The sequence below is a fragment of the Lolium perenne genome, chromosome 3 (genome assembly GCF_019359855.2).
Source record: "Lolium perenne isolate Kyuss_39 chromosome 3, Kyuss_2.0, whole genome shotgun sequence".
Lineage (NCBI taxonomy): Eukaryota > Viridiplantae > Streptophyta > Magnoliopsida > Poales > Poaceae > Lolium > Lolium perenne.
This window is the reverse complement of record NC_067246.2, coordinates 264,398,343-264,412,655: the sequence shown is the minus strand read 5'-3', so window position 1 is coordinate 264,412,655 and position 14,313 is coordinate 264,398,343.

The window sequence follows — 14,313 nt, the reverse complement described above, 5'->3', positions numbered from 1 at the left end:
CAATGAGTCTCTCGATTGGTCCCTGTCGCCAATGCAACAGCTCTCAACCCTGCAAGATATTCGCAACTCCACACACTTGCGCACGTAGCCGCCGACCACGAAGCGGTAAGTTGCAACCGTCTAATTCCCAATGAAACAGCAGATCACACAAAATTTTCAGGGGGTAAACACCAAATCAATGCAATATGGTGTATAAATTTGATAGAGTTGCAAAGCAATCAACTATGAACTAGGGTTTATCTTAAATGTAGTCTAAACCTAATTTGGGGTCGTCCTGGGCACTTATATAGGGGTTCAGGACGACCAGGAGCCGAAAAGATACATAGAAAACCGACCCAGATTGGATCTAGTCGAGACAGACTCAGACTCGGCCGGCGTGGGGGCCGGTCGACCGGGCCTGGGACCGGCCGGTCCGGTTTGGACCAGGCCTGGGACCGGGTCATGACCGGGGCGCCGAGGTGACATACAATACACCCCTAGGTTGGCACCAGTACAGGATCCGGTCAGAACCGGGTACACCCGGCATGGGGGCCGGTTGGATCGGGCCGGTGACCGGGTCGGTCGGCGTGGCGGCCGATCGGACCGGGCCTGGCACCGGCCTCGATAGCTTCTTCTTCCTCCCACGCGCATGCCTCCCGCTCCTCCCTCGTGCGTCCATGGGATGTCTTCATGTCCAGCTTAATGTCCAGCTCCATGTCCAGCTTCACGTCCAGCTGCTCCTCTTCTCCTCGTTCGATGCTTGCTCCCTCTTCATACCTGATCATACATAAGTAATAGGACTTAGGCAGTATAAAGTTCTCATCGATCAAAGTATCATTTAGGAACAAGTTCACCCATTGTTTGAGTAGCTTCGCACGAGCCCTTGTAATGGGTCCAATCCTAACTTCATTGAACTTGAGCTTCAGAGCAGCATCGTCTTCATCTTCCAATGACGAAGGTAGTAGTGTAGTAGTGATGTACTCACCAGAAAGACTTGGCTCGACAGAAATCTCAAATGGGAGAAATGATAGCGTGGCTTTTAGCGGTGAGGCGAGGCAGTGTAAATAGAAGGACAATAATCGCTGGGAGGTGACCAAATTTTTCCTGCCGTATTTTCACGGACGCACGTGAGCTCCCACCATCCTTCCCTCGGGCGAGTTCAGCGCAAAATTTCCCCACACACCGTGAAAATATGTTGGCTCGCCAGACACGGTTAAATTGAGGGTGCCTCCTCATACAGGCTCTAGGGCGATTTAAACTTTGTGCAATGCAGACTTTTTTTTTTCATGAGCAACTAAAGGTTCGATTTTCTTCTCCATAAATACGAGAAATTGCTTCGCGAGCAACCAATGACGCCCTCAGTCCCTTCAGATTACTAGCCCGGACAACTACCTATACCCTGTGTTACCCGTGTGGTTACAACATCTCCCACGGAGCGACCGTTTGCGTCCACCGGATGCGTCTGGTACCACCTCCAGCGGGGCGACGCATAGTAACCGGACCGTTCACGGCGACGCAAACCTAACCCAAATATGCACCAGGTTTGAGTCTCCGCGGACGCTGCGCGGTCGCGAAAAGTGTCCGTGATCGTTGTATCCGGGCCCGGTCGGTAGTGACTAGATAACTAAAATATTTCTTCATTACTATTGGTTGGCCAAAAGAACCATCTTTACAGAGATGGTTAGTCGAGTTAACCTAAAACTACAACGGTCGTACCTACTCGCTGTCGCGCGGCCTACTACTGGCCACCGGAGGGGCCAGCATCGTCATCGAAGCGGGAGCGCTTCACGCACACCGCGCGTCGCGCATGCCGGCGATTGGACATCTCGTCCTGTCGCCTGCGGCGTTCGAGGGCCTCGGCCAGAGAGGAGTCCCACAGGACTCTCCTGGCCATAGAGTTGGCCTCCGCCTCCGCCTGGGCCGCCGCCGCCTAGGTTGCCTCCGCAGCCGCCGCCTGCAACCCCGCCAGCTGGGCGTGGAAGTGGGCCCTGCCCTACCCGCCTCCGGCTCCGCCACCGCTTCGTCCCTGGTGGCGATGGCGAGCGCCACCTCCCGGTTCTCATGCTCAACCCGCACGGGAGAAGGGTCCCTCCGATGGAGCGAATCCAGGTAGGAGCACATGTACCCCCGAGCCATGGCAATCACATAGCTGTGGGCTTCCTCCTCCGCCGCTCAAGCCTGACGCGGCAAGGCGTCCCCAGCCAGGGTCTCGAAGGACGCGACCAGAACGAACTGGTCATCGCCACAGTCGAAGCGGACAGGTACGACGTCGTCATCGGCGGCGATGTCGTGGATGACGGCTGATGTCTACGCACGCTTCTATTCCTGTAGACAGTGTTGGGCCTCCAAGAGCAGAGGTTTGTAGAACAGCAGCAAGTTTCCCTTAAGTGAATCACCCAAGGTTTATCGAACTCAGGGAGGTAGAGGTCAAAGATATCCCTCTCAAGCAACCCTGCAAATACGATACAAGAAGTCTCTTGTGTCCCCAACACACCTAATACACTTGTCAGATGTATAGGTGCACTAGTTCGGCGAAGAGATAGTGAAATACAAGTAATATGGATGATTGTGAGTAGTAATTGCAATCTGAAATAAAGATGGCAGCAACCAAACATGTAGCAGAACTTGTTGGAAACGGTGTTTCAATGCTTAGAAATAAGGCCTAGGGATCATACTTTCACTAGTGGACACTCTCAACATTGATCACATAACTGAATAAATAAATGCTACTTTCTACACTCTCTTGTTGGATAACAAACACCATTCATTGTGTAGGGCTACAAAAGCACACCCCAATCCGGAGTAAACAAGCTCCACAACATCCGAAGTTCATATTAAAGTAACCTCTAGAGTGCATAATAGACCGTTGCAATTTAGACCGAGTACTAACATAGCATACACTGTCAACAATAGCTATGAAAGGGGGAATAGATCGCATCAATACTATCATAGTAATAGTTAACTTCATAATCTACAAGAGATTAGAATCATAACCTACGCCAAGTACTACATGATGCACACACTGTCAACATTACATCATGGAGGAGGAATAGACTACTTTAATAACATCACTAGAGTAGCACATAGATTAATAGTGATACAAAGCTCATGATCACATAAAGATCACACCATGGGAGAGAGAGATGAACCACATAGCTACCGGTAGAGTCCTCAGCCTCGGGGGAGAACTACTCCCTCCTCATCATAGGAGACAGCAACGGCGATGAAGATGGCGGTGGTGTCGATGGAGATGACTCCGGGGGCAATTCCCCGTCCCGGCGGCCTGCCGGAACATAGACTTCTGTCCCCCGAATTAGAGTTTTGCGATGGCGGCGGCGCTCCTGGAGTCTTTCTGGAGTTTCGTCAATTCGTATCGAGTTTTTAGGTCACGAGTGGTTATATAGGCGAAGAGGCGGAGTCAGAGGGGCCAGGGGGCTCCCTCCTCATAGGCTGGCGCGCCCCCCCCTCCAGGCCGCGCCGCCCTATGGTCTGGGGGCCCTGGGCCTCCTCTCCGGCTCCCCTTCGGTGTCCTGGTCCGTCTCGGTGAAATATGATGTTTGGCCATTGTTTCGTCGAATTCCGAGAATATTGCCCGAACAGCCTTTCTGGAACCAAAAACAGCAGAAAACAGGAACTGACACTGTGGCATCTTGTTAATAGGTTAGTTCCGGAAAATGCATAAAATCATTATAAAGTGTGAGCAAAACATGTATGTATTGTCATAAAACTAGCATGGAACATAAGAAATTATAGATACGTTTGAGACGTATCAAGCATCCCCAAGCTTAGTTCCTACTCGCCCTCGAGTAGGTAAACGATAACAAGGATAATTTCTGAAGTGACATGCTACTATCATAATCTTGATCAACACTATTGTAAAGCATATGAAATGAATTAAGTGATTCGAAACAATGATAAAGACAATGACTAAACAACTGAATCATATAGCAAAGACTTTTCATGAATAGTACTTTCAAGACAAGCATCAATAAGTCTTGCATAAGAGTTAACTCATAAAGCAATAAATTCTTAGTAGAAAGTTTTGAAGCAACACAAAGGAAGATATAAGTTTCAGCAGTTGTTTTCAACTTCAACATGTATATCTCATGGATAATTGTCAACACAAAGTAATATGATGAATGCAAATAAGCAAGTATGTAGAAATCAATGCACACAGTTGACACAAGTGTTTGCTTCTAAGATAGAAAGAAGTAGGTAAACTGACTCAACATAAAGTAAAAGAAGGGCCCTTCGCAGAGGGAAGCATGGATTGCTATTTTTGTGCTAGAGCTTTTATTTTGAAAACATAGAAACAATTTTGTCAACGGTAGTAATAATTCATATGTGTTATTGATAAGACATCCTATAAGTTGCAAGCCTCATGCATAGAATACCAATAGTGCTCGCACCTTGTCCTAATTAGCTTGGATTTACATGGATTATCATTGCATAACATATGTTTCAACCAAGTGTCACAAAGGGGTACCTCTATGCCGCCTGTACAAAGATCCGAGGAGATAGATCGCATTTGATTTCTCGATTTTGATAGATCTCAACTTGAGGACATCCATACCGGGACAACATAGAAAACAGATAATGGACTCCTCTTTAATGCATAAGCATTCAACAACAGATAATATTCTCATAAGAGATTGAGGATTAATGTCCAAACTGAAACTTCCACCATGATACATGGCTTTAGTTGGCGGCCCAATGTTCTTCTCTAACAATATGCATACACAAACCATTTGATCATGATAAATCACCCTTACTTCAGACAAGACGAACATGCATATGAACTCACATGATATTCAACAAAGGTGTAAAAGTTGATGGCGTCCCCAGAAACATGGTTACCGCTCAACAAGCAACTTATAAGAAATAAGATACATAAGCTATATATTCTTTACCACAATAGTTTTTAAGCTATTTTCCCATGAGCTATATATTGCAAAGACAAGGAATGAAATTTTAAAGGTAGCACTCAAGCAATTTACTTTGGAATGGCAGAGAAATACCACATAGTAGGTAGGTATGGTGGACACAAATGGCATAGGTTTTGGCTCAAGGTTTTGGATGCACGAGAAGAATTCCCTCTCAGTACAAGGCTTTGGCTAGCAAGGTTGTTTGAAGCAAACACAAGTATGAACCAGTACAGCAAAACTTACATAAGAACATATTGCAAGCATTATAAGACTCTACACTATCTTCCTTGTTGTTCAAACACTTCACCAGAAAATATCTAGACTTTAGAGAGACCAATCATGCAAACCAAATTTCAACAAGCTCTATGGTAGTTCTTCATTAATGGGCGCAAAGTACATGATGCAAGAGCTTAAACATGATCTATTTGAGCAAAACAATTGCCAAGTATCGAATTATTCAAGACCATGTACCAATTACCACATGAAGCATTTTCTGTTTCCAACCAAATAACAATGAACGAAGCAGTTTCAACCTTCGCCATGAACATTAAAAGTAAAGCTAAGAACACCAGTGTTCATAAGAAACAGCGGAGCGTGTCTCTCTCCCACACAAAGAATGCTAGGATCCGATTGTATTCAAACAAAAACAAAAAAAAACATACAGATGCTCCAAGTAAAGCACATAAGATGTGACGGAATAAAAATATAGTTTCACTAGAGGTGACCTGATAAGTTGTCGATGAAGAAGGCTAAGCTTGGGCATCCCCAAGCTTAGATGCTTGAGTCTTCTTGAAATATGCAGGGATGAACCACGGGGGCATCCCCAAGCTTAGACTTTTCACTCTTCTTGATCATATTGTATCATCCTCCTCTCTTGACCCTTGAAAACTTCCTCCACACCAAACTCAAAACAAACTCATTAGAGGGTTAGTGCATAATCAAAAATTCACATATTCAGAGGTGACATAATCATTCTTAACACTTCTGGACATTGCACAAAGCTACTGAAAGTTAATGGAACAAAGAAATCCATCCAACATAGCAAAAGAGGCAATGTGAAATAAAAGGCAGAATCTGTCAAAACGGAACAGTCCGTAAAGACGAATTTTTTAGAGGCACTTAACTTGCTCAGATGAAAATGCTCAAATTGAATGAAAGTTGCGTACATATCTGAGTATCACTCATGTAAATTGGCAGATTTTTCTGAGTTACCTATAGAGAGGGCTACTCAAATTCGTGACAGCAAGAAATCTGTTTCTGCGCAGTAATCCAAATCTAGTATCAACCTTACTATCAAAGACTTTACTTGGCACAAAAATGCAATAAAATAAAGATAAGGCAAGGTTGCTACAGTAGTAACAACTTCCAAGACACAAATATAAAACAAAATTTGCTGTAGTAAAATAAAAACATGGGTTATCTCCCAAGAAGTGCTTTCTTTATAGCCATTAAGATGGGCTCAGTAAATTTAATGATGCTCACATAAGGATGAGAGTTGAAGCAAAGAGAGCATCAAAAAGCAAGTATGAAACAAATTTAAGCCTAACCCACTTCCTATGAAAAGGAATCTTGTACACAAATAAATTCATGAAGATCAAAGTGACAAGCATTGGAAGATAAAACACGAGTAACTTCAAAATTTTCAGCATGTAGAGAGGCATTTTAGTAACATGAAAATTTCTACAACCATATTTTCCTCTCTCATAATAATTTCCAGTAGCAGCATGAACAAACTCAACAATATAACTATCACATAAAGCATTCTTATCATGAGTCTCATGCATAAAATAATTACTACTCCCAACATAAGCATAGTCATTCTTATTAATTGTAGTGGGAGAAAATTCAACAAAGTAGCTATCATTGTTATTCTCATCACCATAATCATCAAATGTAGGAGGCATATTGTAATCATAATAAACTTTATCCTCCATAGTAGGTGGCACCAAAATACCACTATCATTATAATCATCATAAATGGGAGGCAAAGTATCATCAAAGAAAATTTTCTCCTCAAAACTTGGGGGACTAAAAATATCACAACCAGCTTCCCCAAGCTTAAATTCTTCCATAGCATTAGCAATAATAGTGTTCAAAGAGTTCATGCTAATAACATTGCTACAACTATTTTGCAAACAAAGTTCCATGGGTTTTTTAATTCTCTCTTCAAACACATCATGTCCTAATTCAATATAAAGTTCATAAAGATCTCTAATTTTTTTGTTGTTTTCCATTAAGCCTAACTAGTGAAAATAAAATCAAGAAACAAAAAGATATAATTGCAGGATCTAAAGGAAATAACTTCGAGCACTCACACACCGGCAAAAATGCTAGGAAATAGCTTAGTAGTCGGAGGATGTGAATACCTTTTACCTTACCTCCCCGGCAACGGCGCCAGAAAATAGATTGATGTCTACGCACGCTTCTATTCCTGTAGACAGTGTTGGGCCTCCAAGAGCAGAGGTTTGTAGAACAGCAGCAAGTTTCCCTTAAGTGAATCACCCAAGGTTTATCGAACTCAGGGAGGTAGAGATCAAAGATATCCCTCTCAAGCAACCCTACAAATACGATACAACAAGTCTCTTGTGTCCCCAACACACCTAATACACTTGTCAGATGTATAGGTGCACTAGTTCGGCGAAGAGATAGTGAAATACAAGTAATATGGATGATTCTGAGTAGTAATTGCAATCTGTAATAAAGATGGCAGCAAGCAAACATGTAGCAGAACTTGTTGGAAATGGTGTTTCAATGCTTAGAAATAAGGCCTAGGGATCATACTTTCACTAGTGGACACTCTCAACATTGATCACATAACTGAATAAATAAATGCTACATTCTACACTCTCTTATTGGATAACAAACACCATTCATTGTGTAGGGCTACAAAAGCACACCCCAAGCCGGAGTAAACAAGCTCCACAACATCCGGAGTTCATATTAAAGTAACCTCTAGAGTGCATAATAGACCGTTGCAATTTAGACCGAGTACTAACATAGCATACACTGTCAACAATAGCTATGAAAGGGGGAATAGATCGCATCAATACTATCATAGTAATAGTTAACTTCATAATCTACAAGAGATTACAATCATAACCTACGCCAAGTACTACATGATGCACACACTGTCAACATTACATCATGGAGGAGGAATAGACTACTTTAATAACATCACTAAAGTAGCACACAGATTAATAGTGATACAAAGCTCATGATCACATAAAGATCACACCATGGGAGAGAGAGATGAACCACATAGCTACCGGTAGAGCCCTCAGCCTCGGGGGAGAACTACTCCCTCCTCATCATAGGAGACAGCAACGGCGATGAAGATGGCGGTGGTGTCGATGGAGAAGACTCTGGGGGCAATTCCTCGTCCCGGCAGCGTGCCGGAACAGAGACTTCTGTCCCCCCGAATTGGAGTTTCGCAATGGCGGCGGCGCCCCTGGAGTCTTTCTGGAGTTTCGTCAATTCGTATCGAGTTTTTAGGTCACGAGGGGTTGTATAGGCGAAGAGGCGGAGTCGGAGGTGCCAGGGGGCTCCCTCCTCATAGGCTGGCGCGCCCCCCCTCCAGGCCGCGCCGCCCTATGGTCTGGGGGCCATGGGCCTCCTCTCCGGCTCCCCTTCGGTGTCCTAGTCCGTCTCGGTGAAATATGATGTTTGGCCTTTGTTTCGTCGAATTCCGAGAATATTGCCCGAACAGCCTTTCTGGAACCAAAAACAGCAGAAAACAGGAACTGGCACTGTGGCATCTTGTTAATAGGTTAGTTCCGGAAAATGCATAAAATCATTATAAAGTGTGAGCAAAACATGTATGTATTGTCATAAAACTAGCATGGAACATAAGAAATTATAGATACGTTTGAGACGTATCAACGGCATCCGCGGGTGGGGCCGCCAGAGGGGCCACCCTCGCATCGGCGAGCTCGGCCCTGGCGTCGGTGATTTCCGCCCTGGCCCGCGAGGCACTCAAGCCCTTGCGCGCGCTTTGCCGCCTCCGCCTCTGCCGCCTCCCGTTCCAGCTGGTCGGCCTGAAACGCGGCAGCGACTAGCTGATCGTCCTCCTCCGGGTGGGCGTGGTGGCACATCTGAACAACCTGATCTCAGCTAAGGTTGTGCTCGGCCATGGATGGATGCTAGGGTTTAGCTTGAGGTGTTCCTGTCACCCCCGCCGGTGTCCACCATATATAGCCACGGCGGGACGAGAAACGGCGTTATCACGCAGTTCGTTTCCCGCGCGAGCGAAACACCGACAAAACTTGCCAATGTATTGGGCAAGCACGGGAACGATCGTCGTCATGCGGGAACCGGTAATCGCCGGCGGCAAGCCTCGATGGGACGTAAAACGCCATTAACAACATTGACGCTGTCTCAGCTAAAAAAAATACGTCTACACCGCTGGAGGTACCCCGACAAGCGGTCGCTCTGGGCCGCATGGCGTCCACGGACCAATGCAAACAGACACAACCGAACATTTGGTCCGAAATGCGTCGGCCCGTTGTAAATGCCCTTAGGGCATCTCCAGCGGCGCGACGCAAACAGACGTTGAGCAACCGTTTGTGTCCGCCGTGACCGGAAATGCGTCTGGGGCCTGCTCCAGCGGGGCGACGCAAAGTGACCGGGCCATCCGCGGAGACGCAAACCTGGCCAAAATATGCGCCAGGTTTGCGTCTCCGCGGACGCTCCGCGGTCGCGCCGAGTTTCCGCCGAAAAAGACGTAGGACTCGCACGTCAGTGGTAGGGAGGCCGATATTATACCCGCCACTGGCCATTCCCCGCGCGAAATACGAAACTAGACCGACACGACCAGTCCAGAAGCGATGGACATCCTCGCCGCCGCAGCCACCGCCATGGATGCGGTGCAAACCCTCGCACCCGCCGCCGCCCCACACTCCCCCGTAGCCACGACCATAGCCACAATGGAGGCTGCAGCTCCGGCGGAAGCAAAGTGGGCCGCCACCGGCGGTGGCCGGGAGGCAAAGACGAAGGCGGCAAAGAAGGTTCTCTCCCCGGAGGTTGAGGCCGCGAAGCGCCGCGACCGGTGCAAGAACCAGAAGATCAAGACTGTCATGGCCGCCAACCAGCAGGCCTGGCAGATGCAGATCAAAGCCGGCGTCGCGCAAGTAGCCCTCCATCCAAACTTAGCGAAGATCTACATGCTCGTCAAGAGAGAGGGGATCGCCGACGTCGCTCCTCCGGCCTCGTCGGTGAGCTCGGTAAGTTCCCAGCTGCGTCCTGGAACTCCCGCTCCCTTGCAGGGCCACCCGGCGTCGCGGTTCAACGGGGCGGCGGTTCCCGATCTCAACCGGACGCCTAGAAGCGGTGACTCCTGCCCGGGCGCGACACAGAAGACGCACCAGGTGCCGGAGGAGAGCATGCCACAGCCCCGCATCCTGTTCGACGAAATGGCGCCGCCTGCCCCGACGATGGACGACCCGGTACGTGAGCTCTGTCAATGTATGCGACTGTCGTGTACCATGCGTCTGATGTCCGGTCATTCGTAGGACTATTGGAAGGACCGCCATGATTCAGACATCCAGGCCATTATCTTCGGAGGCGGCTTCGTTCGCGGTGATCAGGCCGGGACAGGCCCGCATGATGACTGGGAGGCAACGCAAGATGCGGAGGACATCGAAACCGCACGGCTGTTCGCCACCCAGCAGACGTAGCCAACACCCGTGTCCGTCGACAACTTCGACGATGCGCCAACACAGCCTCACATTACTACAAAGAAGAAGGGGGAGAGCCGCAGGACACACGGCTTCGTCGACGACGAGAATAAGTGTTTGTGCGAAGCGTGGCTGGCAACGAGCCATGATTGTATTAATGGCGCGCAGCAAAAGAGCAAGGTCTATTGGGCCAAGGTCTTGCAGCAGTACAACGAGACCAGGATGCACCCGCCCTACCATATCACAAGCCCTCGGACGGAAGAGTCCCTCCGAAAAAGATGGAACTACATCAAACAAGAGACAAGCAAGTTCTGCTCGGCGATCGAACATTCTATTAACAACCCCGTAAGCGGTGCTGGCGTCATGACAGTGGTAACCACGATACAACCATCATCATTCTACACTATTTGCATCATTGTATGTACATCATTGGCGGCTATGATTGCAGGTATCCCGCGCCTTGGAGAAGTTCAGGGCGACGCATAAGAAGGGCTTCCATATGGTCCATTGCTGGGACGTGCTCAAGAACGCCAACAAGTGGATGACAAGCTTTGCGTCGTATAGCGAAGCTGTGAGGAATGGGACAGCGATCAACCTCGACGGCGAAGACGACGATCAAGGCCGTCCAGCCCTTCCACCTCGTCCCCGAGGCCATAAGGCTACCAAGACCGATCTAGGGAGGCGCATGCCATTGCGTTCACCCAGAGCATGGAGAAGATAATAGCCGGGAATCTTGCCGCCTTGGCTGCTAGGGACGAGAAGAGGCGTATGGAAAAAGAGGCCGCATCTGCCATCTACCACAACCTCGCGAAGGAGGTCATTGAGGTCCGAAGGCTGGATGTCGAGGCCAAAAAGGCAGAAGCCGAGGCCAAATTGCGTGCAGAAGACACAAGGATCATGCTTGCCGACTTGAGCGGCGTCGACGACGACACCAGGGCATGGTTCATGAAGAGGCGTGCCAAAATCCGCGCGCGAGACGCCTGATCGCCATCGCCATGCGCCCAGCACCTTGGCCTCCTTTTGGACTTTTTTTATTGCTGTTCAGCCTTGTTGTGCCCCTTTTGCTCCACTTGCGCCCTACCTTATGCAAAGTGTGATGAACATATTGCAGACATCAATTTACGGCTGTAATTTCGTGCAAAGTTGATGCTAGTTCATCTTTTTTTGAAATATGGCATGCGCCGAAAATGTGTCGCCCCGCTGGAACCAGTCCCAGATGCAAACGGACGCGCGACCATTCCCGCGTCCGCCAGACGACGCAAACGGACACTCGCGGATATTTTAGGTATCCGAAATGCCGGCTGAAGATGCCCTTAGAAAAGAAAGGAAAAGATCCTTTGCCACTTGAGCGGACAAGGTATCTGTTTGTACACTCGGCGATTCTGTTCTCATTTGCGTATAATCCAGCGCCTCCGAATCCACGCGCGCACTGATCTCTAGGCGTTTCGTTGGGTTAAACCGAAGAATGGGCAGGACACTTCTCTTGACTTTTTGTTATTGTCGTGGCACAATAACACTCAAAACCCTGCGGAAATTCAATTCGGCTCCCGGGTGCGTATGCTCCCTCTACCAAAAAATCATATTTCGAAATGTCGAAAAATTTGGACAAAAATTTCTACATGTACATCTCCATAATATACGTGCGTTCGTCAAGTTTCACGAAAAACCAATATTTTGTGTGGTCTATATAAAAAAGAGAAAGTTTATCTTGTCAAAAGCATTATTTTTAGCACTGAAATTTGTCTTTTTTACACACGGCACATGATAAGTCGATTTTTTATGAAACAACTTTGTGAGCATGTACCACATGAAGATGTACGTGCAAACTTTTAGTTTCAATTTTTTTAAAATTTTAAAATGTATGTAAGATGCATTTCAAAATATAGGGAGCATATGCACCCATGTTCTAAAACACCGCTCCCCAAAACCCTGCCGTTACTGTTTATAAGCTTGAGGTGGATTATACGCACAGTGTCGTGTGTACTACAGGTTCAGAAGGATGCCACTTTATTTTTGCTTGTATGTGTCTGTGTTCTAGCACCCACCCAATGTGCAGGACCAGCAGCAGTGTACGTATTGCGGTGGGCAGTGAGAGCAGAGCTCCCTTTGGTTGACCTACATTTAAACAGGCTTCACTGGTCGAGTAGCCAACCTAATCTCCTTGCCCTTGCCCTGATAAATGTGGCCAGAAGACTCACGTTTCAGAAGGAAAAAAAGCTGCGTGCCTACTGCGCGGTGTGAGCTATGACTTTAGATGTAGCAGGGAATACGTCGGCATATGCTACTTTAGACTTGTGACTGACAACCGCTGTAACTTGAAGCTCGTTTAAACACATTAAGAAAAGATAGGTGCACTACGATTTGAGTTTAGGTCATCTCTATCGGTCCGACGCATTTTTAGCACAAAAACATCTGTTTTAGTCAGATTGCGGACACGAATCTGGTACCCGCCGTGAGTTGAGGAGCCAGGTTGACGTCCGGCCAGAGCACTGCACGGTCCTCGTCAAACAGCCCACGCGCGTGGTCCACCGGGACGTAGTGGCGGTCCCACTCATTCTTCTTGTCGACGCAGGATGAGCTAGCCTCGTGGTCATGTTTCATCTTGCGGAACGGCCAACCTTTGCCCATAGAGCCGACGTGGTTCGAGGAACGGAGGAAGTTGCCTCGGCCGTTGGCGAAGGCAATGGCGACGCTGATGAAAATGGGATGTGTCCCGCCTTCCTTAAAAGGGCGGGCGCCGCTGCCTTTGCCTTCAATGCCTGGAGCGGAAGGCATGCCAACGTCAATAACATGGTGCAGAAAATTATCATCGACGTCGTCCGCCAGTATTGGCGCGCAGAAGGCAAAGCGGGCGCGATCACTGGCTAGCGGGCCTGATGGAGAAGGGCACGGACACGCGCGCTGACCGCGATATGTCCATGTCGACGCATTTGCGGCCTATATTTGGGCAACATATGGGTCGACGCGGATATGACGCTCACTATGCGTCAAGCAGCTGGGCTAGGGTTTTGGCCTCCGTGTCCGTTTTAACGCAAATAGGCAGGTTTAGTCCGTTTCAGGCCGCTGGAGACACCCTTAGCGCCCACCCCACCGTTGAACCAAGTAAAGTTCAACAGTTCACTCCTGCTTGTGGACACATATGCTCCCTTTACTCCCTCTATGCGCAAATATAGTGTCTATTAGACTTTGCAAAGTCAAACCGTGTAAACTTTGACCAAGTTTGTCCAAAAATTATTAACATCCAGAATATGTAGGCAATAGCATTAGATTTTTCATAAGGTATATTTTAATACGGTATATATAAGGTATTGTAGATATAGATAGTTTTCTCAATGAACTTGGTCAAAGTTAGTGCAGTTTGAGTTTCAGGGAAATTTATAGGCACTATATCTATTACTCCCTCCGGTCCTAAATATAAGCCATATAACTTCTAGCACGGAAATTAAGAAACACATATTTAGGAAAAATTACACCATATTTGGCTAGGGTTAGCCGTAAGTAATTGCCGTGAGCTAATAGAGGACTTTGCATAAGATAAGTAAACCTAATCAAATCTCCAAAAATATTGTCCATACAAGTAGGGCAACGCAATAAACCTTATATTCAGATTTTTTTAAAAAAAACTATATGGCTTATATATAGGAACGGAGGGAGTATATACTAAAAGCAAAATAAGGATGTTTAATAGAGCGACCACGTTGATCCACATATGCTAGAAATAATTATACCGTTGATTT